We start from the raw sequence: 10963 nt of genomic DNA on the forward strand, positions 1-10963 counted from the left end.
GGGGCGCGGAGGGCGAGCGGGCGGCTCCTCCGCATCGCGTCCCGCTGCGGCGCGGGCAGCGCGGAGCCCCGGCCGGGCTGTGCGGGGCGGAGCCGCGCCGGGGCGGGAGGAGCAGCGGCGGCCCCGCTGCCGCCCCCGCTATCTGACCCGACCTTCCCCCTCCTCTCCTCCTCCTCCTCCTCCTCCTCCTCCGCCCCCCGGCTCTCCTGCCCCCAGCGGCCCGGGAGGAACTGAACCATCGCCGCACAGGAAGTAGCGGCTGCGGGGAGCAGAAGCAGCGGCGGCGACAGCTGGGGCTGCCGCACTCAATGAGCGGCGCTCCCGCAGCCGCCCGCCCCGCTCGCCCCTTCCCCGCCTCCCGAGGGCAGCCAGCCCGCCGCCGCCGGGGGCTGGAGGCTGAAGCGGGCACAGGCAGCTCCGGCTCTCCCCGAGGAGGAGGAGGAGGAGGAGGCGGCGGCGGGGACTGCAGGTCGGTGCCGCTCCGCCGGGATGCGGGAGAGGGGAGGCGGGCGGCGGACCCGGGGCGGCCGGGGCAGCATCCCCCGCTCGGCGCTCCTGCACCTTGGGGGGCTCGGCCGGGAGCCCCTCTCGGAAAGGCCCCATCGCGCCGCCCCCGCTGCGGCGGCTCGGGAGGAGCCTTGCCGGGCCCAGCCCGGCTCGGTCCGGCGGTGCCGGTGCCGCCGGCGGGCGCTGCGCTTTGTGCGCCGGCGGGCGGTACCCGGGGCAGGGAGGGAGGGTGGGGGGACCGGGGGACGGCGGCGGTGCGGGGAAGGGCACAATGGTCCCGGCTGGAAACGCGTCCTGCCCATCCGGGGTGAGATGGACGCCGTCCCGGGAGGCGCAGGCTGGCGGCTCGCTGCCGGGAGGGAGGGCGGCTGGGCTCTCCGCCGAGCGCCAGGGGAGGGTGGGAGGAAGGAAGGAAGGAAGGAAGGAAGGATGGATGGATGGATCGGCGAAAAGTGGGAGAGTGGTTTAAAACAAAAAGAAAGAAAGAAGGAAAGCCCGTTTCAGGAGAGCCGGGCTGTACCTGGGTGCACGGCTTGCGAGTGCAAAATGGAGAAGAGCAAACCCTATTGATCTGAGAACGGCAACCAAATGGGATGCTGTTATGCCTGGATTCTGTTCAGAGGATGCTGATGGATTTATTAAGGTGCTAACCTAATGTGTAGGCATCTAAATCAATAAGCATGCTGATTATCCCCTTATAGCCTTTAGTGCACCGTATTCTAAGGGAATTTCTTGTTGAGACTGAGTGTTACCTGTTTGATGCTGCACTTGTCTATTCTTCCCCTCCAGTATTTTTTCCTCTTTGAATCTTCATATTTCCTCATTGTTTAGGCATAGAGCAGATATGACAGAGTTTCCAGTAATCTCGCTGCTCATTCTTCAACGCAATAATAATCTCATTAGCTCATCATTTTATCTCACTCATTAATTTCAAGTCCAAAATAAACTCCATGGCCTTTCCCCTCTCCCACTCTAAGGGAAATAGGCTGGAGTCCAAGATGGCATGTTTGCCATCAGTGAATTGCTGATATGTACAAGCATGTTTGGGAGCAGAGTGGAAAGCTCTCCACTTGTCTTGGCACTGTTTCTTTTGTGGTGACGCTCTTCACTTGAGACTCTGCTTGAACTACAGGTCGTTTGGATGATGTTCAGTGTAATCACAGATAGGTATATCTGTTTTGGTTTTTTTTCCAAGTTTGTTTCTACAACCAGTAGAACTTGTACAGTTTCCATTCATTTTCTTGCAACATTGTATGAGATGATGTGGTTAAATGGAGTTGTAGTTGTGACCTGCAGTGAACTTGCTTTGCAGCAGCGAGCACTGGGCTGTTACAGAGCTCCTTTGCTGTGAACATGTCTGAACCTTGGATTTTAATCATAAGTGTTCTGGTCTTGCCTGTAACTTTCACAGAAACCTTGGCTTTTGGTTCCCTTCTGGGTACTCTAGTCTTCTTCCCTTTCGCATCTGTTGTTACCAAACCTTCACAATTAAAATTAAGTGCATTACTGTCAGTACCTTTTTTGGCCTTTTTTAAGGGCTGTCTTATGTACTCTTAAGAGAGTCTCATTTTCTCTTTCTCTCTTAATTCCCACCTTCACCTCTCCACCCTTATGCACACACTTAGTTGGAGAAAGCAGGACAGAGAACAGTTGGTCTCCAAATATAGCTTGAATTCAACAAGCACAGGGAAAACACCTGACCAGATTGTCCCTGCTGAGCATGATTAAAATGGCAGGACCACTTATCAAAACTTTGTAGTGCATTTTCACAGTGCATTGCAGATAGCTCTGTCGAAAGTGTGCAAGTTGTACCTGAAAAGAGCTGAAATCAGAATGGGTTTTAGTCGAGGTGATGCTGGACAGAAGTAAGAATGTTATTTCCTTTTCCTTGTGTGGTTTCTTTTGTCTCTGAAGAGGTGCATTAACAAACAGAACAAAATTCCACTTACAAATACAGGGAACTCTGCTAGCACAGAGTATATGTTCTTTTCCCAGCCAGAGCTAAAGCTTTCTGCTCTGTGATAATCTTCTTACAAAATGAAATTGTTGCATAGCCCTGTGCTAGCTTTGGTGTTTTGTTGTTTTTTTTTTCCCTTTCTGCCTCTGTTAGCAGAAAGATGCATTGTTTTCAAATCCTAAATGGTGTTTTGTTTACTTACAAAACTATTACGGAATAATTGGATTTGAGGCTCGCATTTTGTGGGGAACCGGTGTGAATAAAGTATTGCTGTTAACTGTAATGAGTTCACCTACACAAAATTTACAGTAGCCATAAATTATGGTAAGTTGCTTCTGCACTCTATGCAAATACAATAAAAAAACAAGAAAGGTTGCATTCAGTCTTGCTTCTCTGGCTCATGAGACCATAATTCTGGAGGGAATGGCCAAGGTACTGATGAAGAAACATAGTTATCATCTGCAGTGGCTAAAAATGGCCATTTTTTTCAGTGTTTTTTTTTTTAATGTTCATACTGAGTGTTGGTGCATGTATAGTCTCATTACAGTCAGTGCCTGAACAAAGACCAGGTGACTAGGCAATTGGTGCCTTGAGTATCAGGAGATGAAGAACAAAAGAAACGACAAAAAACAAAGGGAACTCAAAATTTCCTTGTGTCTCAGACTGTTTCACTACCTTCTGGTGCTGAGCCACCACTAATAAGTATTCTCTGTCTTCACTTGCATTTCAGGATAGCACCAGGGAGATCTTGCTTGTGGGTAGCTCTTAATAAGAGCTAGAATTAATAAGTAATTGCTAGCATCTTTTTTAGTAAAACTAAAAGGAAGGGAATAGAGAGATATGTGACACTTTCATCTAAATTTCTTGTTTACTTCTGGTATAAACCAACTTTAAATAACATTAAATAATAATCCCAAGGCTTCTGTTGTGTGTTTGATGAACATACTCTTAAATGTGTTACATGAAAACCAGTTTGCCATCTGATGCATGATCATGGTCAGGTTTCCAGGTGTGAGTCAGCACCTGAATTGGGGGATTGATTATCACTAGGACATAGGCACCTGTAGGTAAAATTAGGATAATTTAGGAAGTGTTTTGTTTGGTGGTGCACCAAGCCAATAATCTGTTTCCTGTATTGGTTAATTAATTGCAGCAATCCAAATTTCAAATGGTTAAAAAGGAAGTGAACCCTTGCTTATATATATATATATATATATATATATTTATGCTTCTAAAATCAGTATATACTTATGATTTACCGAAAATTTTCTTTGCCTTTGAGTCTGGACACATTTAGGAGTATGCAAAACGTGACAGTGATGAGCAGCTGAGCGCTTAGAGGTGTTACACACAAGTTATAGCAAAGATGAAAGAAATGCTGGTCTTTTTTTAAAGACCAACCTATGAGCGCTACCTCTGGATCCTTCACAGCAACTCCTCCTTCTGCTGGGTCTGTATCTTTAGCTATCTAACCAGCACAACTGTGCAGTTTAGTAGGTGAAATATTTGTCTTGGGAAGCAGGAACTTTAAGTTCTTGTCCTTGTCCAAACAGGTATTCAATGCTGTAAAAAGGGACTGAGAGCCACAGGGGCTCCTTTTTTCTGACTGTAAACCCGTGCAAAACCCAAACAGTTTTGGGACAGTTTTTTGGACCAGCTGTGCCAGGTTAGCCTGCTGCATAACTGAGGAAGTGCTAGGTGGAGATTGTGATATCTTCCAGGGAAAAGGCAAGGAAAGCTGTACTGAAATGGTGTACAGCTCAGACTCATGAGGATGCTTCCCACCAGACTGACAGGCAAAGGAGACGATCAGACTCACTTTTCTGTTTCATGCCTGTGTTTTACGAGGGGTCCAGTGTTGTCTTGGCACCCTGACCTTCCTGGAGTTGTTGATCTCTGAGACACCTCCCCAGTCTCATTGCTGTTCCGAGGCATATCGCTTGTAGGGAGAGCAGGCCCTTAATTTTGGAATGCTGCCTCCCCTAGGAATTGGGAACTTGGGACCTAGGCTCTGTGAAACTTGCTACTTGCAATGCTGCATTTTTTGTGCACCCATAGGTTCCGGTTCCTTGGCAGAGAACTAGGATGAAATAAAGAAGACAAGAAACTTTGTTTCCTCTTGGATGGGGAATGAACGCTGGTGTGCTGACTAGTCATAATACTGCAATTTATCTTGCAGTAGTATCAATGACGTGGCGTTTGCTTTCCAAACAAAAGATGTGGTTTATGTCCCAAAGAGTTTAAAGATCATTTGAAGTTTTGTGTAGTGGAAATGGTATTTTTTTTCAGCCAAATCGACTTTGCTCTGGGTACAACCTCTTTGCCTAATTGTGATTACTGCTGGAGTTTGAGACTGCTGAGGAAAAAAAGAAAATGCTTATACTTGAGGCAAATGTTGATCTCCCTGTGCTTTATGAGAATGAAAGGGCATAAAGATTCCTTATACATTTGGAGTGAAATGGTAGAAGTTTTCCATACAGATGAGGTGGATTTGAGTGCATGGCAGAGCACTTAAAATCCAATGCCTGTGTATTCATGAAAAAAAAAAAAAGCCTATTAAAAGCCTTTACAATGTTTCTGCATCAATGTTAAGACTTCTTTAATGGTCAGGCATAAGCAGTGTGACATTGGAATCTTTCTGTGTGTAGCACCTCTTCTCCATGCAGACGGACTTTCTAATTTACTGTAAATTAAAAGAGGTTTCAGTCAAATTTTTAGTTCCTTTTTCTCCCCTCTTGTTGTTCTTGTGTGTTGGCAATACTTAGGTAATTATAGTGTGCGTGCTAGAAGCCCTGACAGCCTAAACTGAGTTCTTTGTAAAAAATGCGATGTTTCCCTTAATTAAGAGAGACTAGAAACAGCACCTGAATCTATTAATTAAATAGTCAAAGTTGATAGCTATTTAGGATATATTAACAAGCAAAACAAAATACATTTTTGACTAAAGTGTTGCCCACAGTAAATGAACTACTGTAAAGTTTTCGGGTTTTTTTGTGGAGAAAAATAATCTGTTTGTGCTGCAACTGTCACACATGCACAGTCATGCAAAATTCATGTGAGATTGTTCCCAATTCTATGGTTCTCAGAACAATAGCCTCTATTTCTTCTTCAAAGCTCTTCAGAGCTGTTAAATAATCCTTGTGACAACCCTATGAAGTGAGTATTGTAGTAATTTTGTGTGGATGGCAAAACAATTAATCGGCATTGTCTCCAGCTGTACTAGGACAGTGGGTTTTGCAGCGTGCCTGGGGCCTGGCCTGTTCCTGAAAACATGTGGTTGTGTGAGCAAGGGTTAGGGTGAGTGTGTCTTGCTGCCTCTTCTGGCTGTAACTGTGCTGATGAAAAGGTTTTGCAGATGAAGTGGTCATCAACATCAGGCTGGAACTTATGTGTCCCGATAAAGGATGGATTTAGCTTGTTCTAAGTTATTCAGACCATGTTACTGGCCTCACTTCTTGGAGGAGAGATGGGTGGAGCTGTTGGCCTTGCTGGTGTCTGTAATGTGAAAGTTGGATTGCTCAGACTGACTTCAGAGCACAAGTTTGCTCATTAATGGGATGAGGTCCTGGTCGGACGCTTCCCACTGGAGTCATGCCAGGCTGGGCTTGCTTAGGATGATGAGTTGCCTCAAGGTTGACCTCCTAACTCCCTTTTATCTGAAAAGGCTGCAGAACCAGCTGTTACATGAACACCAGCAGTATCTGCCAGCTAAAGGAGGTTTGGATAACCAGGACGTAAGTTCCTGTTTGAGTCTGACCGGTGTCGCAGCTTTTCTGCGCAGCTTGGCTTTGGCTGCTGGGAGATGTGTGTCTCCTCTTCTCCTCCACCAGCTCTGCCTGCTGCCCTTCCAGGAGTTATAAAAGCCACAGCAGATGGCTTGGGGAGGCAGTGTCTGTAATTACTGCTGCAAGATTTGCCTGAGCTTGACTCTGCGCAAAGAACGCTTTATTTTTTTTCCCCTGAAGATTCAAAGTTGTCGGTACTTCAAATGCAGATTTGGTCTTTTCAGGGGAACACGACGGGTGGAAATGTTGTGCGTTGTGTGCTGGTTCAAAAGCAGCCTGTTTTTCCTCTTGACATAATTCATATCATGCTTTAGTGTTATCAGTTTTCAGTCTTCCCTGGCTAGGTCAGCCTTCAGGTTCCTGGTACTGATATAGGCTAGACTGCCTATGGACCCAAATTTTGATAACAGCTGATGTACTGTTAAATAACACAACTACAATCAGTGTGTTTGATAAAAGTAGGTTTTTAAACCCACTAACCTGGCTGGAAACCTTCCAGCAGGTTTTGGTGTGAACGTTGTTCTCCCATCTGAGCAGAGATAGGAGGTTTAATGCCTAATGCAAGTGCTCATCTCCCAGCTGTAGTTGTGACTGATTGACCCAACATTATGCTGCAAATCATGTACTTCTCTGTGGGACCCCTTGTTCCAAGTACCTTTCTGAAGTCCTGGTCTCCCTAACAGCCTCTCTGAGCTGAATTTCTCCTCTCACATCTCTGGTGCTTATGGCCCTTGGGTTATTAACTGTATAGCCAGCCAGGTTTGAATTGTAAGAGGGCTGAAAGCAAAGGGAAAGAAAGCTTTTAATTTCCTGAGGTCAGTGAAGAGGCTGTGGCCCAAACCACCCACTGAGCAATGTTGTTTTTCCTTCTGGTGGCCACAGCAGACGTGACATCTCTGGTTCCTCAGACTGTTTCCTGGGGTTACTCACAGTACAGAGGGCAGGACCCCTCTCTTCCTAGGGAGCATGAGGCTCTCACCTGTATTTATTTCAAGGCGTGGTTTTTTTTATTTTTAATTTACTTTGCCTATAAAGTACATTTAGCTAAAAGTATAAGTAGCAATGGGAATTTGATCCAGATTCCAGATCCTTATTCATCTCCATTTCCAGTGAAATGTTATCTCTGGAGTCATGGCATCGAGGTGGCTTTTGGAATTTTGAATTTATTTTTTTTATCTTGTCTTTTGCTTTTGCTTTCCTGACCAGCCCATGGCAGGGGGAGAGTGTTATGCCTTTTAGCAGTCTCTGCTCATAATTAACTTTTCTGAAACTCGTAAATGGTTTTCACGTTGAATTTGCGTCTGGTATCGCTCTTACCCGTGGAGAGGACAACTACTTGAAAACAGACGTATTTCATACTGTGGCAAGGATGTTTGTGTGCTTTCTTTAAGAACTGAGATGGCTTAATCTGAAATAGGATGTACTTTGAGTAATTCAGTTTGCTTTGTTGTCTCAAGTCAAGTTGTTTCTGACGATGGAAGCTGAACTGTCTGGCTTAACTCTCCGGTCGTGTTTTTCTCCAGTGTCCTTCTGTGATGGTACAAGACCTATCACTGCCAAACACTGCTGGATTCCTTTCAGGCTTTTCTGTCCAAATACTCATCAGAAAACGCTCAGTGAACCCTCTCCTTCTGCCCACTCTGGAAGGACAGAGTTTGCCTTCATTGCCCGACAGCCTTATAGCAGCAGGTCTTAAGCTGAACTTAAGAAGGCAGAAGCACTTCTGCCTTGAAGTTCCTTGGATGCAGATCCCCAGATGCTGGGACGTTAGGCAGCAGCAGGGTCACAGTGCACTTACCCTGGTCCTCTGCTCTTCCCTGACCATCATTTGCTGTCTGCTGCCAGGGACATGTCATGAGATGGGACTTTGGCTCTGGCCTGGTGCAGATGTTTTGCTGCCTGGGTCCTGCTGAGCCCTAAGAAGGGCATTCAGCATTGCATTTGAAATGAAAGCCTTGGTTAAAAATGGCATTGCTTCAGCTTGCTTGTTGCAGCTGTAGCCGTGGCTGCGAATTGAGGACCGTCACTTAATTTATGGTAAAAGTTTTTGGAGCATGGAGTCTTAGAATGAAGATATGTCCATTAAATATGTATGTATCCTTATGGTGTTAGATATATATTGCTGACAAGCTCTTGTGGCTGCAGCTGTGCCTATACCAAAGCCCTCTAGATGGTACTTCTCTTTTTTTTTTTTTTTTTAAACTCTGAAGCTTTTGCCAGCAACTTACCAATAAAGAAATAAGCTTCACTGAAAGGTTTCATTTTAGTCTGTGTACTGTATTTTTTCTGGCATGCTCTGGTACACTGTGAAGTGATGCATTGGCTTTCATATGGGGGAACAAGAGCTGACCAAAGTAGTGGTGATGAGTCCTGAAGCATTCACAGCATCATCTTGGTTATATTTCACGGTAAAAAAACAGATAGTGTTCATCATCGAAACAACAGGACTTGCTGTGTGCAACCCACTATGAGCCTTATCTCATTCAGGTAGAGAACCTGTACTTTTCTCTGCAACAAAACAAAGTGGTATTATCCTTTTATTTTGTTGGTTTTTATTTTTTTTTTTTTCGGCATTGTTTTTATTTCATCAATTTTTTTTCATGTCCTAAACCTTAAACGTTTTCTACTAGTGCAGTGATCTCAAGGTTTTGTCAAGCACCCATATGGTAGGTCTGGTCTGAAGGCTGAACCCTCGGTTTTCCTGCCAGGCGTTGCGGGTGGAAGGGCTGTGCTTTACGTCCATCTGCACTGATTCTTCTGACACCAATTCCAAAGCTGTCTTGGTGGATCCCAGAGGAAGCTGTGAACTACTGTGGAGGGTTATCTGTGGATAACTTGGCTGGCTGGGCCTGAGGAAGGAGGAGGATGTGTTTCTGTACAAGGGAAGCTGGCAGAAGCTTTACCGCGCTTGGTGGCGCGTACGAAATCAGCACTGGTTGCTCCTCACACCACTCGCTGCTGCCGTGAAGGAAGGCACACCCTTTGAGGACATGATTGGTTTTGTAATGGCAGAGTGAAGACTTCCTTCGCAATGAAGGAACATCCAAAAAGAACGTGGGTTTCAGGTTGGTTTAACGAGCATTTCCGTAGTTGGTTTATTTTAATAAGACTTTGCCTAGATGGCTTTTTTAATTGAATATTTAAGCGAGTTGAAAGCAGGCATTTTCCTGTCTCTCTTTAATTTGTGCTGATACGTGGTTTAGCATAATTATTTTTTAATGTCCTTTTTAAAAGTGTGGTACCCTCATCCTCTTGACCTTTCTCCTTCAAGAAAGAGTGGATTTAATTTGTTTGGTGAGAAATGCCTGTTATATCGTTGCCCTGTGACAGGGAGGTATGTGGGAGAGGTGGGCTTGGTGAAAAAATTGCTGGCTTTTAAGGTGATAAGTTCAGGCCAAAAAGCATTAAGAGTGGTCTGAAGCATACTGTGATGTTTGGAAGCTCCCTTTCTGAACCTCATGAATTTAGTTCTAAATATGAACCTTGCAGCATTACACAGATGCTTTGGTTTTACTGGGTGACCTAAAACAACCAACTTGGAGCTTTCCTTTCCCCTCCCCTGCCCTCCTTCTCCCGCAGGCCTGTTCTTTTCTTCTTGGTCAGCATTAACTTTCCTGAGATCTGGGGCCCTAAAGAGGAAATGGAGCTGTGTTCTTCCATGTTTAGGTTTCTGCCTGATCCAGCAAAGGGAGTAGTGGAATAGTGGAGTACTCCTGGGTAGGAGCATTTTGTCAGAGATCAGAGAAAACTGGCTGCTTAACTTCCCATCTAGTTGGTTCTTTGCTCCTCCCCAGTTCAGCAGGAGTATCAACACTGAAAAAAAGGTTGGCACCATCATTTCTAGTGGGGTTGCAGTTTAGTCTGGAATGGAGGAGTCTGTCTGCTGATACTCTTGATCCTCCTCTTTGAAGAAAATCAACCACAGCTGCCTCAATTTTTGGTCATACCATTGCCTACATTCATTTGTGCCTCTGTATTTGCTCTGGAGTCTTTTATTTAATGCTGTTCATTAACACAGTGAGTGGCAAAACGTCTAAGGGGAAAGAAAGCTCTGGAGTTGCTTGTATTTCTGTTCTGATAATAACAAAAAATATAGTGCTTCCACTTTGCAGTTTGAAACCTGAATGTGAGTCAGTCTTAGGTGATTGAAAAAAAAACAAAAAACAAAACAACCCAAGAACCCCAAACCCTTCCCTTCTCTCTGACCCCAAAAGAAAAAAATCAAGCACCCTCAATGGGGACACACACGCACACCCCCCTGCAAGATGGTTTTCCTTGGCATGAGCTGGACTGTGGCGTGCACCTGGAAGTATTGCTTTTTAAGAAACACCTTTTCCTGTGGACAAAAGTTGTAAGAAAAATTGAGTGGGAAAAATTCAGAGACGTCTAGGAAACATCACCGAAAGGAAGATTTAAAGAATCAATATAGTTCTACGTAGAGAACACGTGGAAGCCTGCTGCAAGAGGAGAAAGGAGTGAACTGCTGTCTGTGCCTGCTGTAGAGAAGACAAGAAGTTAGGGATTTAGGATGCAGAATGGAGAGCTGGAAAACTTTGGAAAACGCTTTCTGCTGCCAAATGGGAGTTGTAAAATCCATGTTGCTGAAAGGAACTCAAAAAAGAAAAGATTCTGGCAGATGCCAGGGAAGAGTTGGGGTTTGGGGCTTCTGCAGTGGGGACTGGGGTGCAGGATCCCTGGTGGGAAATGTACCTTT

The 10963-nt window shown here is 45.3% G+C and overlaps 1 protein-coding gene across 2 annotated transcripts in view; it reads left to right on the forward strand.

The window, feature by feature from the left end:
- Nucleotides 1-252: 252 nt before the first annotated feature.
- The window catches only part of AGPAT3 (1-acylglycerol-3-phosphate O-acyltransferase 3), an 89542-nt gene continuing 78831 nt past the window's right edge, over nt 253-10963 (forward strand). For both annotated transcript variants that reach the window (XM_017810918.1, XM_017810920.1), the window contains exon 1: nt 253-469. The gene's annotated coding sequence lies outside the window, so the exon portion shown is untranslated. The remainder of the gene's footprint in view (nt 470-10963) is intronic.

The sequence above is a fragment of the Lepidothrix coronata genome, unplaced genomic scaffold, assembly GCF_001604755.1.
Source record: "Lepidothrix coronata isolate B3197 unplaced genomic scaffold, Lepidothrix_coronata-1.0 Scaffold30, whole genome shotgun sequence".
Lineage (NCBI taxonomy): Eukaryota > Metazoa > Chordata > Aves > Passeriformes > Pipridae > Lepidothrix > Lepidothrix coronata.